Source organism: Podarcis pityusensis (genome assembly GCF_964106645.2).
Source record: "Podarcis pityusensis genome assembly, chromosome: 15".
Classification (NCBI taxonomy): Eukaryota; Metazoa; Chordata; class Lepidosauria; order Squamata; family Lacertidae; genus Podarcis; species Podarcis pityusensis.
The window spans coordinates 24,424,814-24,449,785 of NC_138040.1; the positions used below are offsets into that span (position 1 = coordinate 24,424,814).

The 24,972-nt window shown below is 46.3% G+C and overlaps 1 protein-coding gene and 1 long non-coding RNA gene across 6 annotated transcripts in view; one reads left to right on the forward strand and one right to left on the reverse strand.

Moving 5' to 3' along the window:
- The window catches only part of LOC308464377, a 532,762-nt gene that overhangs the window by 181,538 nt on the left and 326,252 nt on the right, over nt 1-24,972 (reverse strand). The window lies entirely within an intron of this gene.
- NECTIN1 (nectin cell adhesion molecule 1) overlaps nt 1-24,972 on the forward strand; it is a 197,376-nt gene that overhangs the window by 143,041 nt on the left and 29,363 nt on the right. The gene's annotated exons all lie outside the window — the stretch shown is intronic.

The following is a 24,972-nucleotide window of genomic DNA, read 5'->3' on the forward strand; positions in this document are numbered from 1 at the left end:
TCCTGTGTGTCTAGCTTCTGAGCTCTCTGCCCAAGGAACCCCTAGGAAATGTGGTTCTGTGAGTGAAAGCTGAGATCTGGGGGAGCATCTTTTTCCTTTCCACTGGAGCTGGCTCGGAAAGGGCCAAAGAATGAGAAATCACCCCCACTATGATCTTCAACCAGGATGTGGCTGTCACTTTGGATCACAGGGATGTGTCACTAGGTCCCTGGCTGGCAGAAGAAGCCATGGTGTGTCCTTCCGAGTGCCAGCTGGGGACCTGTCATTTCAGGTTGCCTTTTGGGGAAAGGGAAATAGATAGACAGTGGCAGCGGTGGAGGGGGACTGTCTGGATAGATGGATCTGGCCTCAAGGCTCCTTGTAGGATCTGCTCTAGAAGGGGAAGGTTATGGTACTTCCTTTGGTCTGGTCTGGCAGCCATCTTGCTCTTCCATTGCCCTTCCTTATCAGAGCAGCATTTGGCCTATGCCCAAGGAGCTTCGGCTTCCAATACCATCTGTCAGCTCAGAGCTCCAGCAGAGACTACCTTGCCGCTTAGCGGATCAGTGCTGTGTATGTGTTTGAGATGCCCTTGGGTTTGGGTTTGTTTGGTTTTCCCCCCTCGCAGCAAATTTCAGAACAAATTTGAAGACGCATCAGCAGAATTTCACTAGAAGCCAAAGAAAAGTGTTACTAAAACGAGTGGAATTCTAACAGTGGCACTGCACATCCATTGCTGTCTATGGGAATGAACCCACAGAGAACATTGATGTGTATGTTTAGCTGAGCTGCATTGCGGACATCACCTTTTTGCCTTTCCTTGACTCTTGGGGGCCCTGTTGAGAGCTGAGCACTGGTAAATAATGGTGGTTATGTTCTACCTCCACTGTCTGAGGGAGAATGCTTCTGGTCTAGCAGGCTGTTTTTATGTCCTTGTGAAATGCATTGCTCAAATCGCCTAAGAGTTGCTGCCAACTTTCAGGCTGTTCCTTGGTTAGATCAGCAAAGGAACTGTAGGGAACCCAAAGAGTTTTGATAAGACACTCTTTCTTTTCTTTTTTATAACAATATTTTATTCTTTTTTCCATATAGAAATAATTTGTTGCTCAACAGTTATATTCAAATTCAACAATTCCAATTTAACTTCCCGCTCACCCAGCATCGATGTTTATAACCCAAAATACTGACAATTGAGGTTTAAGGTTCTGTCTTATCTAATTCCATCCTAACATGTTTCTTAATATATTCTCCTGTTTTCTTACACTTCAAACCCTGCTGTGGTCTTCACATATGGGGAAACAGCTTTTTAAATAGACTAGAAAGGGTTTCCAGGATTCTCAATGCTCAGAAATGGAAGGAGGAGAGAACACCTCAAGGGATGAATGATAAGACACCCTTTCTTGATGCCCTCAGAAAGAAAGCATTACCACATACCAGGGATCGCGACTTCCAGATGTTGTTGGACTTCAATTACTACCAGCCCAAATCAGCAGAGCCATTGGTCACAAATGATGGGAGTTGTACTCATTATGTTGATTAATCCTGTCATGGATTGCTAGTCCAGCTGTCCTATGGGCATCACAGTCCTCAACTGTCCTGGAGACCCTGTTGGGAGTCGAGAGCTGGTGAAGAAACAGTCTTTGCATTGGCCAAAGTTGGTATGAGATGAGTGGAGAAGCTGTAGCCCTCCAGATGTGGTTGAACTCCAGCTGTCCTCAGCCCAAACCAGCATGGCCAAAGGTGAGGGGTGAGGGAAGCAATAGTCCAACAGACCATTTCCCTGGAACTACTGTTTCTCATGGCTTTTTTCAAAAGGAATTTTGAGGTTCTTGCTCTGGAAAAGCACCTGAAGAATTGAGAGGAAAGTGAGTCTTGATAAGACGAATGAAAGATCTCGAGGCTTGGGGGGGTGGGGGAAGAGGCCCCACAAATCCCTAGTATGTATAAATCTAGATTCCTAACAGCTGGTTCAACACAGCTAGCCAAGCGCAGAAAAGAGAACAAAGGCACACAGATTGGGCACTGAACTGGAAACGGGAGGGAGGGAGGGCCTGGCTGCAACGTGGCAAATGGCACTGTAGCAACAACCTAGAGGGAATTTCTGCCTTTCTTTTCCCAGGCCTGTCCCTCTCACAGCTGAGCAATGAGGGGATAAAACCATAACATGGGGCTCTCTCTTGTTCTGTTGGAGCTGCAGGGAGCCTGGAGCGGGTGCACTCCCAGTTTGGGTTTCCGTGGAACAAACGAGGAACAGGTGTGAGTCCAAAATTCCCACAGAGAGAGCAGGGCGGGGAGGGGGGAGAGTTTCTCAAATTGCCCTCACAGCTTAGAAACAGCATTGCCAGAGCTCCTCACAGCACAGTTCAGCTTTAGGCATAGCTATAAGGTTGTATGCAACCACATTTCACTCTGAGTAATCCCACTGCAGTGAATGAATCGTAAGTTAGTCATGCCCATTGACCGCAATGGGCATGCTCATTGGATGCAACCCTATAAGGTAGCAGCCAACTAAAATCTATTCAGAGTAGGCCCATTGCAATGAAATTGATTTGTGAATTGAAATGAACAGAACCAAAAGTTGTATAGTGAAGGTGCCAGACTCGCCCCGGTGGGTAGGAAAATCCAGGATTTAAGGGCTACCTTAGAGAAGGTCATCTCCCAGGTAACAACCACCCCAGACTTCTGAGGGAGGTAGAACAAATAAGAGGGACCCCTCTGCTGATCACAACACCCAGGAGATTCTCAGTAGAAGGAGACGGTCTCCCATATATTTGGGGCCTGTCAGAGATTTTTACAATCAAGTGGTGGTATACCAATACTATTCAGTCAATCAATCAATCAATCAATCAATCAATCAATCAGGCAGGGGGTATCAGGATTGACTTAGCTTGAGAGCAGCAGACTAAGGCATGCAAGTCAGACTTTGTGGCACACACAGCTTTGTTCTCCATTTCCTCACCATCTCTGCCGTCTGAGGCATCTACTCCACTCTATCCAACGTTAGGGCTGGCCCTGCATTCCCAGTCAGGCTAGAGCAGGGGGCACCAACATAGTGCCCAAAGGGGCCACTGTGCTTCCCAGTACCTCCTATGGCACCCATGAAAGGTCTGAGCAAAATCCGTCTCAGAAATCCACAGCACAATGAGATACCTTTTGCTCTTCCTGCTTAGTTCCTGTCCGCACCAACTCAGCCTCTTGTATACTGTACATGTTCCCTGAAACATGCCCATATTCCACTGCAAGGACTGGACGCCCACCCTCCTTCCCTTTCTGAACAAAGGAAAGGAGCAAAAAGAAGCTTCTCTTTGAATGAGAGTGGCGGTCCTGATGTAGCTGCCTTTTCACCTCCACTGGAGATGTGGAATCTAATGGGGGCCACGCCTGCCCCATATTTTGCCCCTTCTTCTGCTTTTTTTCAGATATGGCAACCATTTTAAGTTAAGGCACATCCCCCACAGAGCAGCCATTTTGTGACTGGCACCTGCAACCCTTATTCAAAATTCCAAATGGGCCCAGTAATCCAACATAATGGGCGGCCCCTTGGCTAGAGGCTGCTTTAACGGCTGCTCAGCATTCATCATGGCCTCTCGACTGTGTCTCTCTTTCCCTGAATAATACATTGAAACAGTTGGAAAATCCGGACATTTCCTTCCCAGCAGATATTCAAGGCTATGTCTTTAAGCCAACATTATATAGAAAGGACTCCTTTTAAAGACCAGATCACTGTCTCCACAGATTTTTCTTATCCTAAAGTTAAAATACAGTGGAACCTCAGGCTACAGACGTTTCAGGTTGCAGATGCTTCAGGTTACAGACTCCGCTAACCCAGAAATAGTACCTCAGGTTGAGAACATTGCTTCAGGATGAGACAGAAATCATGTGGCGGCAGCGGGAGGCCCCATTAGCTAAAGTGGTACCTCAGGTTAAGAACAGTTTCAGGTTAAAAAAGGACCTCAAAGACGAATTAAGTTCTTAACCCGAGGTACCACTGTACTATATAGCAGTTGTGTTAAGTATGGTACCCAACCTGAGAACCTTGTGCTTGAATTCATGTTCTATTTCCTTCCATCAAGCTCCTTCTTTCAGTTGCCACTGCCCTCAGGGGCAAGCATGCAGGTTGGCCAGTAGCCAGACAGCAACTGGCAAGGAGAGACAATGTCTGAGCTGGGAGCAATGTGTCTGTTTGTGGCCTTTCCTTTCTTTTCTTTTTTAGTAAAGGCCCTCAGAATCACCTAGGAATAGGTGGCAGACCTACATTTTGGGTGCCCTGAAACTTGAAATGTCATGGTGGCCTCCTCACAAGCAGCGACGAGGTCTGGGTAACCACTGTTATCTTCTTCTGTGGGGTTGTTTACCACAACAATTACGTGTGTGCTACTAACTCTCAAACTTTGAAAGATATATGAAAAAATAAAATCAATCAATCAATTTGAGTAGTGCAACTCATATTGGGTTTACTGGACTCAATTTTTTTTTTAAAAAAGCAATGGGGACCAAAGATGCTTCTAGGGCCCCTCTGGGATTAGGGTCCCTGAAGTTTAAACGTCATTAGTTTCATCGTAGACCCGCCCCTGCTTGTGAATGTAATTTAGTTCCTTAGAAGCTCTTTTTTCATTTTTACATAAAAAAATAACATGCAATAGGGTTCTGCCATCTTTCTTGTGTTTACTGTTAAGCTGTGGGTGAACATATCAGATGACACAGCGGTTCTTCAAACAGCTCTTGTTTATTCAGAGGCCAGAACAGAACTGAACTGAAGGGTTCAGCCAGCCTGCTTATATAGAGCTCCACTAGAACGCAACAGTAACTATTTTCTGTAACTATCCAATCACTGAACGTCATTTTCAATCCCTTATTTGCATATGTGGGCCCGAGTGAAAACTATCTACAGTATCCCCCTACTGGCCCAGGGTGAGAACTTCAGTACATAACATTTACCCCCACAATAATCCAGTCCTTAGTCTTTCTCAGGAATACGTGGGGTGGATCTACACATGGGGGGGATGCTATAAATAAGTCATGAATTAAATCGTTTTACCCTATGTAAAAGAATGCCTGCTTCTTGGGAGAAAAGCGAAGACAAACCTAGACAGCATCTTAAAAAGCAGAGACATCACCTTGCCAACAAAGGTCTGTATAGTTAAAGCTATGGTTTTCCCAGTAGTGATGTATAGAAGTGAGAACTGGACCATAAAGAAGGCTGATCGCCAAAGAATTTATGCTTTTGAATTATGGTGCTGGAGGAGACTCTTGAGAGTCCCATCGACTGCAAGAAGATCAAACCTATCCATTCTTAAGGAAATCAGCCCTGAGTGCTCACTAGAAGGACAGATCCTGAAGCTGAGGCTCCAATACTTTGGCCACCTCATGAGAAGAGAAGACTCCCTGGAAAAGACCCTGATCCTGGGAAAGATGGAGGGCACAAGGAGAAGGGGACAACAGAGGACAAAATGGTTGGACAGTGTTCTTGAAGTTACCAGCATGAGTTTGACCAAACTGCGGGAGGCAGTGGAAGACAGGAGTGCCTGGCATGCTCTGGTCCATGGGGTCACGAAGAGTCAGACACGACTAAACAACAACCCTATGTAAAATCACATAGAAATGTTTTGGGCCCTATAGCACCATCTGGTGCTGCATGTTTATAACACATTTAAAACACTCTTTTTTAACTAATGTAGCTGAGTCCCCGAACACAGAATCTAATTCAGGCCTGCCACTAGATGAGGCCCTGGAGGCCTGAAGTGATAGAATGAGCCTGCTTTTGCCAAGCCGACCCGCTCCAGATGTAGTTGGACACCAGGTCCCATCATCCACAGCCAGCAGTGCCAGTCATCAGGAATGATGGGAGTTGTAGTCTAACAACATCTGGAGGCAACTACGGTAGGTTGGGGGACGGCTGCCTTTTAGTATTAGCCAGAGCTCGCATGAAGCATATGCATGAACTAAAATCAATTGAAACACGCTGCATTAATTTGGGGGTGTGATTTTGTTTTCTACTTTTTAATTACTGCAGATCATACCATTAACCCCTAAGTCATAGCATACACACACAGTCTTGTTCATCATATAAGAAATAGTTTTAATTGGCTTCCAGTGTTCAAGGGAGAGGTACTAGTTTTAAAATCACACTAGTTTTAAAATCTTGCTTAGAATTAAGGCAGAATCAGACAACAACAACAACTTATTTTCTTAAAATACATATGCATAGACTTTGAACACACACACACACGGCTAACATTTTTATGTAGGACATAATCCCTTTTATCCTGTTTAATTACTGAGTCACCGCTATTGCTGCCCCCATCACTTAGGATATGACTTGGCTCATTCTCCTTCCCAAACTCAGGACTGGCAGGGGAAACAGGGACCTTCCAGAATCAAATCAGAAGCCAGGAGGGCTTTCGTAATTCTGGGACAGTCCCTGGAAAATCGTGACACTTGGAGGATCTGTGTTAGGTATGAGAACTGAAAGCTGTGAAATGTTGGACCGGACCCAAGTCTGCTCAACACAGGACCATATTTCCAACTGGCCTCCTATGTATAATGAAAATATTAGGGTTCTCTTTGCTTGGATGGGATGCAGGAGCAGAGTTAGAGGATGCCCTGGGGACCCCAGTCCCTGATCTTATGTGCCAGACCTCTCACACCTCCTGCCTCTTCCCCTCCCTTTAAAAACAAAAACAAAGCTTTGCCCACAGGGTGACTGAGCCGGAACGGGAAGTGGGGCAAGAGTCCACCTTAATTTTCCCAGAGGCATCTATCTATCTGTCTATCTATCTATCTATCTATCTATCTATCTATCTATCATTTATCTATCTATCATGTATCATCTATCATCTATCTACAGTATCTATCTATCTATCATCTACCTATATCTATCATCTATCTATATCTATCTATCTATATCTATAATCTATCTATCATCTATCTATCATCTATCTATCTATCTATCTATCTATCTATCTATCTATCATCTATCTATCTATCTATCTATCTATCTATCTATCATCTATCATCTATCATCTATCATCTATCATCTATCATCTATCTATCTATCTATCTATCTATCTATCATCTATCTATCTATCATCTATCTATCTATCATCTATCAACATCTTTCATCTATCTATCTCTATCTATCTATTAAGCATATGCACATTTACTTCATGGGTGCATGCCTTTAAGATCCCAGAGATACCCTTGCCTGGATCTGTAAATCGATTCCTTTTCCATCTCACCCCAAAGATGTTTCTTGTAGTGGGTGGGCCAGTCAGTGTAGGGTTAATCCTTTTCTTTGCTTCTGGTCTGTCACAGAGCTGGCTGAGTGATCTGCTCCAGCTGCCCATCTTTTCTGTTTCCATTCCCCCCTTATCTCCACGTCCCTCTCCATCTCCCCTGACTGCTGCCAGCCTGTTTATCTGGCCGTTTTGGGAAAGAAAATTGCCAACTTCACACCTGTCAGCCTGAACTGATCACCCGTCACAGAGAGACTCCAGCCGGTCCTGACCTCGCAGGCTTTGTGCTTTCTGCAGGGAAATTGCTGCGGCTCCCCGAGGAGCAGGAAACATGCGCCATTTCCCATTTATGCGGGTTGATGTGCATGACCGTTTGGACATGGCAGGACGTGGCTTCAATCAGCCTTAAGCTGGCGTTTCTGCATGTTAAAACCATTCGTCTCAGTGGTTCGCCACATGCTCCACTCATCAACTGGCCTACCATGAGCTGACCCATTTTTGCAAATTATTTTATTATTTAGCATTGCGCACTGACTAGCAACATGAATACACAATGATACAAATGGCTCCATTCACACCGCTAGCCTTGCTCAGGAGGCATAGGCACAAGGAGGTGGTCTGCATGCTGATCTCACCCCCCAGGTGTCCCTGTGTACTCCAACCCCCAATCTTCCCATGTTGAATGCGAATGTCTGAATGGGGGCTTTGAAGCACACCTGGGAGGAGATGCTTAGAAGCTTTCATGCATTCAGCCCCCCCCCCAATAATACAGTCATGTAGAGACTTGATCTCCCATTATCAATGTCGCTGTGTCTTACTGGAAAGGACGCGGGTGGCGCAGTGGTCTATACCACAGAGCCTCTTGGCTTGCCAATCGGAAGGTCGGTGGTTTGAATCCGCACGACGGGGTGAGCTCCCATTGCTCTGTCCCAACTCCTGCCAACCTGGCAGTTTGAAAGCACACCAGTGCAAGTAGATAAATAGGTACCACTGTGACGGGAAGGTAAACAGCGTTTCCATGCACTCTGGTTTCTGTCACAGTGTCTCATTGCACCAGAAACGGTTTAGTCATGCTGGCCACATGACCCAGAAAGCTGCCTGTGGACAAATGCTGGCTCCCTCTGCCTGAAAAGCAAGATGAGCGCTGCAACCCCACAGTCGCCTTTGATTGGACTTACCCTTCCAGGAGTCCTTTACCTTTACCCTTACTAGAAAGGAGACAGGCAAGGCAGCAGTGAGGCTGGCTACAATTCTCAGAGTGGTTTAGCAATCAATCCCCCTTCCCAGGAACTCTGGGAATTGTAGTTCTGCGAAGGGAAGGGGGAAGTCTCCTAACAACTCTCAGCACCCATAACAAACTACAGCTTCCAGAGTTCTGTGGTCAAAGCCAGGACTGTTTAAAGGGGCGTCACAGAGCTTTAAATTTAGGGGCTTCACTATGTATTTCCAAATGAGTGCTTAGGCTCAGGATCCACTTGGAAAAGGTGAAAACCATATATCAGTGCAGGATTATTCTGTAGTAGCCATGATATAGCAGAACACCACGATCCAAAAGTTCTCTATTGGGATGTACCCACATTAAACGCCGGAGAAGAAGCTGGTGGTGGGAATATATGTCCCATCCAGCTGTTTACAGCTGGACAATGCAAAGAAAAGAGAAGATGCCAAGGACCATTCGGGGAATTTAATCTCCACAGCTGTCCAAGGGCTTGAGTCACTGCCAATGCAGGGAAGCCGAGATGGAATTCCTCAGACTAGCATTGCAACTGAGTTCTGAGAAAAGAAATGATAAAGACTGGCGTGTTTTAGCTTATTACAGAGGAGGGGCCTATAATTAAATAGACATTAGTTTGCTAAATGGTCACTTCCTGGGGTTGCACTGCCATCCGATTAAGTTCTATCTTTTTTCCATTTGCATTAAGTGATACATGTTTAATTGTGTTATTAATATGCTGCAGCCGGGAAGCTTGCAGGGTTTCGTAATTGGCGTTTAACTGGATAGTTCCAGCGTATTAGTGGGTTTTTATTTTTTTTTAATAGCACATGAGGAGTTCCCAATTGTCTCTGACCGATACATTTTTGGCAAGCATCTGTCTTTGAAAGTGTTACCTGCGCAGCAGAATAGACAGTGCTTCCCCATTTCTCCCCATTCCACATTGAAGCATCACTCGTGCAGAGGAAATGTTTGTTTGCTCTTAGGGCAGTGCTTTTTTTTCTTTAAAAAAAAAAGTTTAAGGCTACTCTCATTTTCCTACTCATATTAAAATACTGCCCCTCAATGAGGCCAAAGTTAGATTCACAAGATGTTTAGGGGTATGCGTACACCTGCGTCCCTCCCCAGAAAAAAAGCACTGGGTCTGGGTGCCTCTCCAGCTCCTGGGATTCTCCAACTGCTTTTTTGGCATCTTTCCTAGAGGAGGGGGGTGGAGAGAGTAAAAGTCCTCTTTGCTCTCAGAGCCAGCCAAGGATATCGAAATCTAGACCACGAGGGAGCATAAATTCAGGGTCTCTAAACTCTGCCATTGCTGGAACCCGGACCTGTGTCCTGCCCCGTTGACCAGGCAAGGTCAAAGTTTTGAGTTATCTTAAGAGGTCTTTCAACTTGAAATTGAAAATGGTGAAAGACAAATTTCCCTGCTCTAAGGAGAATTATGGGTAGGGATAGCAGCACTAACACTCATGTGAGGAAAAACCTGGAAAAGGAGAACTGACCATGAGTGGAGAGCCCCCTCTTTCTACTGGCCTGTTTAACTGCATCCAGACTGTAGCTCAGTGGCTGGGGCAATCCAGCCAGATGTATGGGCGGGGTATAAATAATAAAATTATTACTATTTATTATTGTTGTTGTTGTTGTTGTTATCTGCTGTTATCTGCTTTGCATACAGAAGCTCTCAAGCCCGCAGATTCTCCAGGTGGCATACATCGCAAGTGTCCTGGAAAAATCAGGACATCCCATTTTTTCCTTGCTAGAGAACAGCAGCCATTTTGGCCACTGGGATCTCACATTGTTTCGCACCATGACTTCTCCCTGGGGGGGGGGGTGCTTTTTCAGGGCAAGATCGCAGCACAAAATTGCACCAGATCACAGTGGCCAAAATGGCTGCCATTCTGTTTCAAGAAAAAAAGCGAAGAACATACCTGGGAAGATGGTGTCCTAGTTTTTGTTTTCATGGTGTTGGAGGGTATGAGATTAGGGTAGGGAAAGCCCCTATCTGAAACCCCAGAAAGCTACTGTCGGTCAGTGTGGGTAATATAAGGCCTCTTCCATTGTTCCTCTGACAGTCGGAAATTTAAGGGGGGGGGGACTTTTCTTGACAGAGCGATGAGGCCATGAGGAAAAGGTCACTTGGTTAATTTCTGTATGGCAGGCAGCTGTTAAAAACGGGGGTGCAGAGCTAGAAAAAAAAGGCAACCTTAGCAACAAGGTGTAGACTGCATCAGCTGTTCATGATATGTCCTTGGACACATGGCTTGCCAGACAGATGTCAAAGAAGCCCCTATGGGCAGACAAGAAGAGCCTCTCCTTTAACCCCTTTGCCAAACAAAGCTGGACTAAGCATTTTACACCCAACTTAAGAGCGGATGAAGCAATTGGAGCTGTTTCACCAAGCACACCCCTCGCTAGTACTCCAGATTAAATTTCTTCCAGGAGTGACTGAGTTAATCCTCCACTCTCGCTGTGATTTCTCAGCACCAAAATCCACTTTCTATTTTTCCTGCTTCTGCTTCTGCCTGCTACCTGGAATGCACTCAAAGAGAAATTGCAGCAAAGGGTCGCAGGGGGTCAAGCTGCATTCCTCAAGAGATTATTTCCCCCCATATCCAGTGACTGTTTAATGGCTGATGGCTCCTCTGCCTCACCTGCAGGAGAAGGGAGGTGAAAGGGAGCCTGCTGTGATCAAAGATACCTTAGCACACTGATGGGCATTTGCACGGCAGGGTCACAATCTCAATCTGGAATTCCAGTCCGTATTTTATGGACCACCAACCCGGCAGAGGTGTTTTTAAAAGGGGGGGGGGGTGTCTGAAAGTGAAATGGATGTGTGTCTCTATCTAGCAGCCTTCATTCCCCATACATTAAATGGGGATAATATGTGAACTGCTTGCTTGGTTGCAGTGAGGGTGGTGCAGGGCAGAGGTGCACATTACAACATCAGCTGTACATTCACACACACACAAATTTTAAACAAACTTTTGAGTTTTAGTGCTTTTTTTTCTTGGAGCGCATGGTTTCAGTTCAACATTCATTTTGTAGTGATGCAGTTTGTGTAGAGATATTAGCTGTTACATGTGTGTTTTTTATTATTATTGATTATTGGTTATATTGTAAACCGCCCTGTGATCTTTGGATGAAGGGCAATATATAAATCTAACAATTTATTATTAAACAAACAAACAACTGCAAACTGCCCAGAGGGCATGTTCGATTGGTTGGCATATAAATGCCCCAATCAACAATGAAATAAATCCATTCCCCTTAGTAACCGTGGGCAAGTTCTGGGTGCCTGTAACCCAGGGGTAGCCAAATTTTCTCTTGCTGACAGGGATGGGAGGGGGAGGGTTCTGGGGTGGCTGAGCTGCTAGGAGAGAGTCCCAGGGGTGTCAACTTGAATAAAATATGGGGGGCAGGTATAATAGATCACATGATATGGTACACACACACCATTTGAATGGCAATGCTCATCAACTTTGGAACGGGCAACCCCCTCAAATATTTTATTGGGACCTCAGCCCCTAGGACAGGCATAGACAAAGTCTGGCCCGCCAGATGTTTGGGACTACAATTCCCATCATCCCTAGCTATCAGGACCAGTGGTCAAGGATGATGGGAATTGTAGTCCCAACCATCTGGAGGGCCAGAGTTTGCCTATGCCTGCCCTAGGAGTTGGCTGCTATGGAGTCTCTCTTGGGCCATTCCGCCAATTATTTATGGGGTGGACGGGGAGGAACCTGCATTTGCTGACTTCATCTGTGAACCCAGCACTGATCTCATCTCTCCCTCATCCTTCATATTCGTCTCCAGAATCCACCTCTCCTGCATGGTCTTTGGCTTATTCCTCAAATCGTCAGTCCCAACAGTAACCAAGCTTTAAGTCAGTGGTGTGAACCTCAGGTCAGGAGCCAAAGGTGGGCCTTCAAGTTGCATCCCCTGATCCTCAGGACTCTTCCCAACTGCACTCCCTCTCCCCAGGCCACAGCCCTGACTATCCCTGCGTCATGCCCTCCTCATGGTGGACGTGGGTTGGACTGGAACGTGCACTTGCATACTGATGATGCCTTTTGCTTTTCTGGATGGAGAACAGAGAAAGGGTATCCGAGTGTGCCTTAAAAGTAAAGGTAAAGGTAAAGGGACCCCTGACCATTAGGTCCAGTCGTGACCGACTCTGGGGTTGCGGCGCTCATCTCGCTTTATTGGCCGAGGGAGCCGGCGTACAGCTTCCGGGTCATGTGGCCAGTATGACTAAGCCGCTTCTGGAGAACCAGAGCAGCGCACGGAAGCGCCATTTACCTTCCCGCCAGAGCGGTACCTATTTATCTACTTGCACCTTGACGTGCTTTCGAACTGCTAGGTTGGCAGGAGCAGGGACCGAGCAAGGGGAGCTCACCCTGTCGCGGGGATTCGAACCTCCGACCTCCTGATCAGAAAGTCCTAGGCTCGGTGGTTTAACCCACAGCGCCACCCACGTCCCACCTTAAAAGTAGCCTCCTGTAAAAGGGGGAGGAAATGGCACCTATTGTTTTGTCCACTTTTGCTACTGGTCCCACCCACCATCGGCAGGTGGCCCCTGGAAGGTTGCACAGGAGAGAATGTGGCCCTTGCGTTGAAAATTGCTCCCCACTCTTGATTTAGATACATGTGAGGTCATGTACCCACCTTCTCTCTCTCTCTCTCTCTCTCTCTCTCTCTCTCTCTCTCTCTCTCTCTCTCTCCTTCTGTCTTGCCACTGTCTGTTTTATATTGTAAGCACCCTGAGGGAGGTAGGGAAGCCTTATCCATGTCACCTGGGTGTAACTCTGCAGGGCTCTGTATAAATCAGTGGTGCAATATGCATAGGCAAACAGGAACGCAATACTATTTCCAAGTAAGCATGTGTAGGACCTTGCTTTTGTTTGACCCTCTCGCAATTGTGTTTTTGCAAATAATAATAGCATTTTATTTTATTTATTTTTTAAAGAAAAGCTCATTTTCTTCCTTTGAAACTGGCCGCCTTCAATTCCTCCGTATCTTTCGTCTTCAATGTTAAGAACTCTTTCTCATTCACCCCCTGGGTACCCGGCACTTGAATAACTCTGTCTGTCTTCTACCGCACCAGGAATGATGCTTCCATTGCTGTTTTATTGGACAGGACAGTAAATCTGATCCAGATCTCTGTCGCTGCAAATGGAAACATCAACCCTGCAGCAGCCTTTCTACAGGAGAATTTAATAGCTAGCAGGCTACGGCAGAAGCGGGGGTGGGGGGGACAGAGAAGGGGAGAGAATGCTCCACCCTGACATGACAACTCATCCATTCTGACGGCTTCTGTGCAATGACTGCGTGATCTGTTAAAGTCTCTGCAAGCTACTGGGTTAAATAAGCCACAGATTATATTCCACGGTGATTGCTGAGGACAGATACATGGAACTGTGTGTGTTGAGGGGTGGGGGGTGGGGTGTCATGTTCCAGGAACTCACAAACAGCACATAAGAAGGAGAAAGGCTAACACATCTGCAGCTTCTAAGTTTGAAAACACAAATCCACTAAGTGGGGTGGAGAGGGATGTGACTGAGGTTTATAAAATAGTGTGTGGCATGGAGAAAGAAGACAGAAAGGACAGGCTGATGTTTTCACTCTTTCTTCTAACACTCCAAACTTGGGATCATTTGATGACGGCGACAGAGCTACTGTTAGGCTGGGTGAGGCAGCTGCCTCGGGTGGCAGATGTTGGAAGGCAGGGAACCGCAGGGAGGTCCTGGGGATGGGACCTTGGCTCAGTGCCAGAGCATATCAAGGTAGGAATGGAAGAGACCCCTGCCTAAAACCCTGGAGAGCTACTGCCAGCCAGTGTATTGTTGTTGTTGTTGTTTGTTTGTTTGTTTGTTTGTTTGTTTGTTTGTTTGTTTACTGAGCTAGATAGACCAATGGGAGGCGGGTGGCGCTGTGGGTTAAACCACAGAGCCTAGGAATTGCTGATCAGAAGGTCGGGGGTTCGAATCCCCACGACAGGATGAGCTCCCGTTGCTCGGTCCCTGCTCCTGCCAACCTAGCAGTTCGAAAGCATGTCAAAGTGCAAGTAGATAAATAGGTACCGCTCTGGTGGGAAGATAAACAGCATTTCCGTGTGCTGCTCTGGTTCGCCAGAAGTGGCTAAGTCATGTTGGCCTCATGACCCAGAAGCTGTACGCCGGCTCCCTCGGCTAATAAAGCGAGATGAGTGCTGCAACCCCAGAGTCGGTCACAACTAGACCCAATGGTCAGGGGTCCCTTTATAGACCAATGATCTGACTCTGTATAATGTCCCTATGTTGATCTTGACTTATAAGGCCCTAACCAGCTGAGAAGCACACCATCTGAGAGACTACCATCTCCCATACCAAATCACCCAGATTATTGCAATCTGATGGGGAGGTTCTGTTGACTGTACCATGGAGGTGCAGAGCAGGGTCTTTTCGGTAATGGCTCCTAACCCGTGGAATGATCCTCCAGAAGAAATCAGGCTGCTGCCTTTCAGAAACAATTAGGGATGTTACAGGGTTGGACTTCAAACAGAAAGGAGAGGAGGCTATTTTTTTAATAAGATGTCAAAGGATGCGAGAGAGTTTGGCACTTTGGAGTTAGATTCACAGACCTGGAGGGGACCATGAATGACATCTAGTCCAACTTGCTGCTTCATGGAGGAAATCCTGAGCTACAGCATCCCCCAGAAATGGCTGCCCAAGCCTCGGCTGGCAGAGCCTCCAATGAGAGAGAGCTCCATCAGTCTTCTAGGTAGTTGGTTCCACTGTCTGATCTCTTATTCTTAAGAAATGTCTCCTAATGTTGACATGAAATCAGCTGTCCTGTAACTGAAGATATACTCCAGGCTTCTGGGTCAGCCAAGAGCTACAGTATGCCTACTTTTATATCTCAGTATTTAAAGAATCCTATCACATACTCAGTCTTCCCCCAAGCTAAATATATTCCCGGTGCCCTCAACCTTTAAACGGCATTTCCGTGCTCTCTGGCACGCATCACAGTGTCCCGTTGCGCCAGAAGCAGTTTAGTCATTCTGGCCACATGACCCGGAAAGCTGCCTGTGGACAAATGCCGGCTTCCTCGGCCTGAAAGCGAGATGAGCGCCACAACCCCACAGTCACCTTTGACTGGACTTCACCATCCAGGAGTCCTTTACCCCCTTTATCTTTACTCAGAGGACTTGTGTTCCACACCTTTGGCCATCTCTGTTATTCTCCTCTGAAGAGAATAACAGTTTGGCTAAATAGATTGTTAAGGAGAAGTTGGGGGGGGGGGTTGACAGGAACTGTGAAAGGATGTGGATGGTTTCTGTTTCGTTTTTTGCTGCTGCTTTAGAACTATGGTTTTGACTTCCTGTGTCCCTCTGGGCTTGCTTCCCATCTGCCTTACCTGTATATTTGGAAATATGCATGCTCTTCAAAAACAAAACACCCAAGCATGCTAAGGGTGACACCCACCCATCTCCCCTCACCCCCTGGTCTGAACATTGAACCCAGGGAGGTAAAAGAGCCATTTGCACGGCTCTACCTCTCTTTCAAATCGGAACCAGTGAAGGCGGTGAAGGTCCTCTATGAATTTCTGGAGGCAGTTGGAGGATGGATGGCGGCTAACAGATTGAGGTTGAATCCTGACAGAACAGGAGTACTGTTTTTGGGGGACAGGAGATGGGCAGGTGTGAAGGACTCCCTGGTCCTGAATGGGGTAACTATGCCCCTGAAGTGCGCAGCCTGGGAGTCATTCTGGACTCACAGCTGTCCATGGAGGCGCAGGTCAATTCTGTGTCCAGGGCAGCTGTTTATCAGCTCCATCTGGTACGCAGGCTGAGACCCTACCTGCCCGCGGACTGTCTCGCCAGAGTGGTGCATGCTCTAGTTATCTCTCACTTGGACTACTGCAATGAGCTCTATGTGGGGCTACCTTTGAAGGTGACCCAGAAACTACAACTAATCCAGAATGTGACTGGGAGTGGCCGCCGAGATCATATAACACTGGTCTTGAAAGACCTACACTGGCTCCCAGTCTGTTTCCGAGCACAATTCAAAGTTTGGTGCTGACCTTTAAAGCCCTAAACGGCCTCGGTCCAGTATACCTGAAGGAGTGTCTCCACCTCCATCATTCTGCCCGGACACTGAGGTCCAGCACCGAGGGCCTTCTGGTGGTTTCCTTGCTGCGAGAAGCCAAGTTACAGGGAACCAGGCAGAGGGCCTTCTCGGTAGTGGCACCCGCCCTGTGGAACTCCCTCCCACCAGATGTCAAAGAGAAAAATAACTACCAAACTTTTAGAAGACATCTGAAGTTAGCCCTGTTTAGGGAAGCTTTTAAGGTTTAATAGGTTATTGTATTTTAGTGTTTTGTTGGAAGCCGCCCAGAGTGGCTGGGGAAACCCAGCCAGATGGGCGGGGTATAAATAATAAATTGTTGTTGTTGTTGCTTATGGGATGGGGAACCCACCACCCTCGAGACATTGTTGGACTCCAACTCCCATCAGCTCCAACCAGCATGGCCAGTGGTGAGGCATGATCATTTAGATCCTTGACATTTCCAGTTAGGGAAGGTTTGGGAAACAGACCTGCCTGTCAGAGTAGACAATCTTAGGAAAAAGAGACAAAAAGGCTTACCTGCTCCAACAGGGTTGTGGAATCTGTGGTCCCTTAGATGTTGCTGGACTCCAACTCCCATCGGCCTCAACCAGCGCAGCCGGGGTCAGGCATGATGCGAGCTGAAGTTCAACAAGATTTGGTGGACCACAAGCTCTCCATCCCTAATGCTGTGTTGTATGCTGCCTAGAGAAATTTGGAAAGGCAGGTTCAAGATATTAAAATGGGAACTTGCTTTACTGTTTGTTTCCAAACAGCCATCTAAGGTAGGGCTGCCATTCATCTGGAATTTCCCAGACAAACCGGAATTCAGTTGTTGGAAACAGCGTCCAGGCGAAAATCGCTGAAATGTCTGGGAAAATCTGGACATATGGCAACTCATATCGAAAGTGTAGATGTGGGCGAATTTCTTTTTTAAAAAAGCTTTAAAACATCTTCATTTTTGAGATTATTTTTTTTGGGGGGGGAGCCCAACCACTTTGGGTAAAACTAAAAAAACAGCTCAACAACGTTTGTGCCTGGGTTTTCACTTTTGGAAATATGGCAAGCCTAATCCTTCCTTCTCCTTCTCATCTCTCCATCTTCCTTCTCATCCATGTGTTCCTCTCTCCACTTTTGCCAACATGCACCCCTCACTCCGGCTTGCAGCAAAAGTTCACATTGATTTCTGTATCCCATTCCCCTTCCGTCAAGACCTTTCCAATCAAAGTGCCTGATTAGATTTACAGCCTTTCCAGGGGAGCTGATGGCATCCCCCTCCACTTGCTACCTGCTATCAGGAGGGCCATTAGGGGCCGATCCATCACAGGGAAAAATCCCCCCAGCCAAAGCTATCGTTCCCCCACCCACCCCCCCAGTTTGTTGCCATCTCCTTCCCTGCCACAATCTCTAATGTAGTCAAAGGGATCATATCGCATCACTCTGGCTGTCTGCTTAGGCCTGGCAGTTAAGTGAGCTGTCTCGAAGCAGAAATATTATTTACGGGATAATGTAGTTTAGGAGAGAAAGAGAGTGACACACAGCCAGGGGAGGTAGAGGACGGGGACGGGAGGGAGAAGGAGAAGGGAGAAGATCGGCCTTGCACTATGATAACTGCCAGCAGCTCCAATTCATCTTGGTGACACCCAAGCTCATGCAGTTTAATGGAGGGCAGACAAGGCTGGGTGTAGGACACAGGGGGAGAGGAGAGGAAGGCAGGTGTGCCCTAAAGGTATGCAAAGAGATGCAGAAAGGAGATTTTCTCCCCTTGCCACACTTCTAAGATCCACATGACCAAGAAGTTGATAGACCAGAGTCCCTTCTGTTGTGGATAATTCAGACTGAAATTCCCAGGTGTCAAAAAAAGGTTATTTATGTATGCCACTAGGGACGCAGGTGGCGCTGTGGGTTGAACCACAGAGCCTAGGACTTGCCGATCAGAAGGTCAGTGGTTTGAATCCCGTGACAGGGTGAACTCCCGTTGCTCGGTCCCAGCTCCTGCCAACCTAGCAGTTTGAAAGCACATCAAAGTGCAAGTAGATAAATAGGTACCACTCCAGCGGGAAGGTAAACAGCGTTTCCGTGTGCTGCTCTGGTTTGCCAGAAGCAGCTTGGTCATGCTGGCCACATGACCCGGAAGCTGTCTGCAGACAAACGCCGGCTCCCTCGGCCAATAAAGCGAGATGAGCGCTGCAACCCCAGAGTCGGTCATGACTGGACCTAATGGTCATGGGTTCTTTTACCTTTACCTATGTATGCCGCTACTGCAGCCCGTGTTTTGCTAGCCCCAAAATTTGAAAACGAGCGAGGTCCCAACTAAAGAAGAATGGCAACTTGAGTTGACAGAATATGCACAACTCGCAGACCTAACATCTAGAATAAGAGAACAAGAAAAACATTCGTTTAAAGAAGATTGGAAAACGTTTATTGGATATATGGGAAATAATTGTGTACAGCTGAAAACGCTGGCAGTATTAAGAGAAATTCAACTGCGCAAACAAGTTTTGATGGATGCAGTAATGGAATATAGTTTCTGTAAAATATGCAGGGATTTATGATATGTAAAATGAATCATGGAAAGAGAAGAAAGGAAATCATTGATATCTTAAGGATGTAAAACGAGTATTTTAAATTGTAAAACAGAAAATTTAATAAAAAAAATTTATATATATATATATATATATATATATATATATATATATATGACGTTGATAGATTGGCACCTGGTTCTGGGTATAAACTAAGGGAGTCCATTGCTCAGTCAGTTGGAGGCAGATCATTTAAAACGAACTGTTGTGGAAGTGATTTGTTTTAACAGCAATTTTGTCACTGTATCCTTTCATTTGTATGCTGCCTCCTAATAATACCTACAGTGATATTGTTGGCATAGGGACCAGAGACCAGGAAGGGGGACCTGTGGCACATGTGATGCTGTTGAACTCCAGCTCTCATCAGGACCAGCCAGTGGAGACAACCATCAGGGATGATCTAGAAAGGCAGAGGTTCCCCATCCATGGGGTTGAGCAAGGGTGGAGGACCTGTGGACCTCCAGATGCTGCTGGACTACAATTCCTATCATCCCTGACCACTGACCACGTGGGCTGGAGCTGATGGGAGTTGGAGTCCAACAACAACTCCCCAGGTTTGAGCCATCGGCTGCCATTAGGACAATACAGCTCCTGTACCTTTAGGAGTGGAATAGAATTTTTGGCAGCACTTCCAAAAATGTCTTCATCCACACAACGGTCACAAGTGGGAACAAGGCTGCCGCATCTACGACGGCAAACTCTAGCACGGGAACCTTTTGACTTGATTGTGAAGATTTGCTTCCTTCACGGAAGGCAGGAAAGAACCCGTTTGATGGGCCGCGCTGTCAGACCTCATGAAAACAGCTCGCTTCTTTGGCTTGCTCACACTGGCGTGTCACAAAATTCTGTTTCACATAATGTAACGCTCACATGCCTGTTTTATGTCAGCAGATGTTAGGAGGAGGATAATCTCTGTAGCGTTTCTCCACACACACACACACACACCCCTTAAGACATCAGGCTTGGATGTGCTTTGTTACAAGCTACATATTCTATTCTCCTCCCTCACCCTTCCATTATTTGCAGGTGATCAGATCATTTTGCCCTCTCCCCCCCCCCCCCATTTTAATTTTCCCCCTCCTCTCCTGCAATTATCTTTCCCTTTCATCACCACTGGAGCTGGAAGTACAAAGTACCAATTAGCTGGTTTTCAACTTTAATTAGCTTGGAAGGTAGAGCAAATTAAATCCTTTTATCATATGTTTCAAAGCCCTTTCCCATCAAGCTCCCCACCCACCCACCCAACGCAGCCTCCCCCCCCCCCCGGTTCCACCCCACCCCCCAAATTCCCTGCCTTTTAATGTGAAGGTCATTTTCACACTCTGAGGTCAACCCCAGTCTCTGTATCCCCCCTCCTAGCTTGGATTGGGGCCTTTCAGCTCCATGGGGGGGGGGGGGGCCTGACTGAGACGTCTGTTCCCTTTTCATTGAGTCTTCTCTGGCTGATTTTACAGGGGTGAGCTCTCTCAAACGATCTGCAAGGAAGAGAGATGTTCAGCACTGTGCAAAATATTTTTGGACAGGACAGGATAAGAGGGATTCTGAATGCCACTATGCAAAGGCTGAGGTCATCTTTGTATCTGACATTGCAAAGAAGCACTGCTTAGTCCCTTATATCATAGCCCTGCCACTGAGATTTTGGGGGAGTCGCTACTGGTGCCCCTACTTGGCTCAGACGCAGAGCTCCTAGCGACTAGAAGCTGTGCATTCCATGTTGTGGGTCCAAGGCTCCGGGCTAAGATTGTACAGGCATCCTCTTTGCTGAACAATGACTTTCTTGCTCCAGCAGGCATTTTTAAATAATAATAATAATAATAATAATAATAATAATAATAATTTTTATTTATACCCCGCCCTCCCCAGCCAAGGCCTCTCTCAGGGCGGCTAACAAGCAATAATAAAACAAGTTAAATGAATACAACTTAAAAACAAGATTAAAATACAACATTAAAACATTAAAATGCAGCCTCATCACAGGAGGAGAAAGGAAAAAAGAAAGAGGGGAAGGGAATCAAACTGACTCCAAGCCAAAGGCCAGGTGGAACAACTCATAGAATCATAGAATCATAGAGTTGGAAGAGACCACAAGGGCCATCGAGTCCAACCCTCTGCCAAGCAGGAAACACCATCAGAGCACTCCTGACATATGGTTGTCAAGCCTCTGCTTAAAGACCTCCAAAGAAGGAGACTCCACCACACTCCTTGGCAGCAAATTCCACTGTCGAATAGCTCTTACTGTCAGGAAGTTCTTCCTAATGTTTAGGTGGAATCTTCTTTCTTGTAGTTTGGATCCATTGCTCCGTGTCCGCTTCTCTGGAGCAGCAGAAAACAACCTTTCTCCCTCCTCTATGTGACATCCTTTTATATATTTGAACATGGCTATCATATCACCCCTTAACCTCCTCTTCTCCAGGCTAAACATGCCCAGCTCCCTTAGCCGTTCCTCATAAGGCATTGTTTCCAGGCCTTTGACCATTTTGGTTGCCCTCCTCTGGACACGTTCCAGTTTGTCAGTGTCCTTCTTGAACTGTGGTGCCCAGAACTGGACACAGTACTCCAGGTGAGGTCTGACCAGAGCAGAATACAGTGGCACTATTACTTCCCTTGATCTAGATGCTATACTCCTATTGATGCAGGCCAGAATTGCATTGGCTTTTTTAGCTGCCGCGTCACACTGTTGGCTCATGTCAAGTTTGTGGTCAACCAAGACTCCTAGATCCTTTTCACATGTACTGCTCTCAAGCCAGGTGTCACCCATCTTGTATTTGTGCCTCTCATTTTTTTTGCCCAAGTGCAATACTTTACATTTCTCCCTGTTAAAATTCATCTTGTTTGTTTTTGCCCAGTTCTCTAATCTGTCAAGGTCGTTTTGAAGTGTGATCCTGTCCTCTGGGGTGCTAGCCACCCCTCCCAGTTTGGTGTCATCTGCAAATTTGATCAGGATGCCCTTGAGTCCATCATCCAAGTCGTTGATAAAGATGTTGAATAAGACCGGGCCCAAGACAGAACCCTGTGGCACCCCACTAGTCACTCTTCTCCAGGATGAAGAGGAACCATTGATGAGCACCCTTTGGGTTCGGTCAGTCAGCCAGTTACAAGTCCACTGAGTGGTAGCATAGTCAAGACCGCATTTTACCAGCTTCTTTACAAGAATATCATGGGGCACCTTGTCAAATGCCTTGCTGAAATCAAGGTAGGCTACATCCACTGCGTTCCCTTCATCTACCAGGCTTGTAATGAACTCTGTCTTACAAGCCCTGCGGAAAGAAATCAGATCCTGCAGGGCCCTGGTCTCATGAGACAGAGCGTTCCACCAGGCCGGAGCCAGAGTTGAAAAGGCCCTGGCTCTAGTTGAAGCCAATCTAACTTCCTTAGGGCCCAGGACCACTAGGGTGTTGCTGTTTATGGACCTTGAGGCTCTCTGTGGGGCATACCGGGAGAGGCGGTCCCGTAGGTACGAGGGTCCTAAGCCGTGGGCTCAGTTTAATTGAGGGCTGTTGTTGTTTGTTTGTTTGTTTGTTTGTTTGTTTGACTGGGTGTAGTTTTTATTTATGTACTCAGTTCAAGATATGCTAATGATTAACATTATAATATTAGGATGCTATACAGCATCCTAAAAAGCAGAGACATCACCTTGCCAACAAAGGTTCATATAGTTAAAGCTATGGTTTTCCCAGTAGCGATGTATGGAAGTGAGAGCTGGACCATAAAGAAGGCTGATCGCCAAAGAATTGATGCTTTTGAATTATGGTGCTGGAGGAGACTCTTGAGAGTCCCATGGACTGCAAGAAGAACAAACCTATCCATTCTGAAGGAAATCAGCCCTGAGTGCTCACTGGAAGGACAGATCGTGAAGCTGAGGCTCCAATATTTGGCCACCTCATGAGAAGAGAAGACTCCCTGGAAAAGACCCTGATGTTGGGAAAGATGGAAGGCACAAGGAGAAGGGGACGACAGAGGACGAGATGGTTGGATAGTGTTCTCAAAGCTACCAGCATGAGTTTGACCAAACTGCGGGAGGCAGTGGAAGAAAGAAGTGCCTGGCGTGCTCTGGTCCATGGGGTCAAGAAGAGTCGGACACAACTAAACGACTAAACAACAACAACAAATGATTAAGCAGCATTTAAATGCCAAAAATAAGCAAATAACATTTGGAAATACGAATGTGACTTTGGTTTAGGTAGAAAGGCTCCTGGAATTTGGGCTGCCCCAGAATTTCAGCAGCACCCCAAAAATTATTTGAAGGGTGCTGGATTTTGCACCTTTGTTTTCATATTTATTTATGGAGTTTCTTATAAGAAGATTTTTTTTATCATATAGTGGGAAGGAGTAAGCCAGAAATCATCTAGCCAAACCCACCAATGAATGCAAAATGGCTCTGCAATGGATGATGTGATGGTGGCACCCCTGACAGGTGTCGGTTCAACTACCTCCAGGGCAGATCTGTCCCACTTCCAAACAGCTCTTGCCATTAGGAAGGTTTTCCTAACGCTCAGTTGAAATCTGCTTCCACACTGCTTCTTTTCTGCTTTTCCAGTCCAGACCAATATACTACTTCTCTTGCCATGCAACTATCAAAGATGCACACAGGAATATAAAATGGCTAAAACAAGCCATCTGATAAACAATACAGTACAATGAAATGAAATGAAATGAGAAATGGAAATTTTAAAATGAAAGGAAGATAGAGGCAGCGGAAAATAACACAACAATTGTCACCTGGCTATAACAGAGAGAGAGAAGGGAAACAAGGCCTCTCCATGGTCTCAGCTGAGAAACCAACAACATTTCTCTGCTCCTTTCCTTGAAATCTTAAGCTGGTTGTTACAAGAACTCTGTTAGTTAAGATGAGTGATTGAGTTTGCCATTCTTCTCCTTCCTCCTCCTCTCTTTTCGTTTTGTGTCATGTCTTCACTATAAGCTTGAGGACAGCGAATGTCACTCACTGCAATTTTTCTCTGTGTGTGGTTATCAACACACACCATGGATTATTTACTGCCAAGGCTTGCTCTGTTCCAGGTGTGGGGAAGCTTTGTCCCTCCAAATGTTTCTGAACTACAACTCCCATCATCCCTAGTTACTGACCGTGCTTGCTAGGGCTGATGGGAGTTGTAGTTCAGAAACATCAGGAGGGCCACAGGTTCCTCACACCTGCTGTAAGCATAAAGCAAAATGAAGTTGAGTTCAACATGTTAGACAGTCCTGTGTGTGTGTGTGTGTGTGTGTGTGTGAGAGAGAGAGAGAGAGAGAGAGAGAGAGAGAATATGGAATGTCTCCTGTACAAGTAAAGCTTAGACTCTCTGAATGTAGAAAAGTAGGAAAACACAGGAAAGGTTGGGCTAGAGCATTTTTCCTTTGCTAGCTCTATGTATTGCATTTATTCATACATTTCAGTTATTTATTGCATTTATGTCCCACTCCACCTATTTCTGAAAGGAGCTCAAAGTGGTTTATATGGTTCTTTGCTTCCTCCTTTAATCCCCACAATCACCTGAGGTTGGTTAGGCTGAGAAGCAGTGACTAACCCAAGACTACCCAATGAGTTTCATGGCCAAGTGAGGACTTGAACTCTGGTCTCCCAAAGTCTTAGATCGCAGAGTTTTCTAATTCCATCCTTCTCTATCCCTTCCTTTCTTCTTTTTCTTTTCCCTATCCTTTCCTCTTTTCTCCCTATCCTTTCCCCCTCCCTCCCTCCTCATAAAATATAACCCACCTGCACTTCCAGTATGAAAATGTGCCATTTCCAATGTACCACCTTATTCTGTTGTCTGTTTGGAGCTGGCCTGAATACGTGAACAGGATCTGCTGGAAAAAAAAGTGGGGAGGGGAGATGGCACGTTCTAGATGTGTTTGGCTCATTCACACATGCAAGACTACAC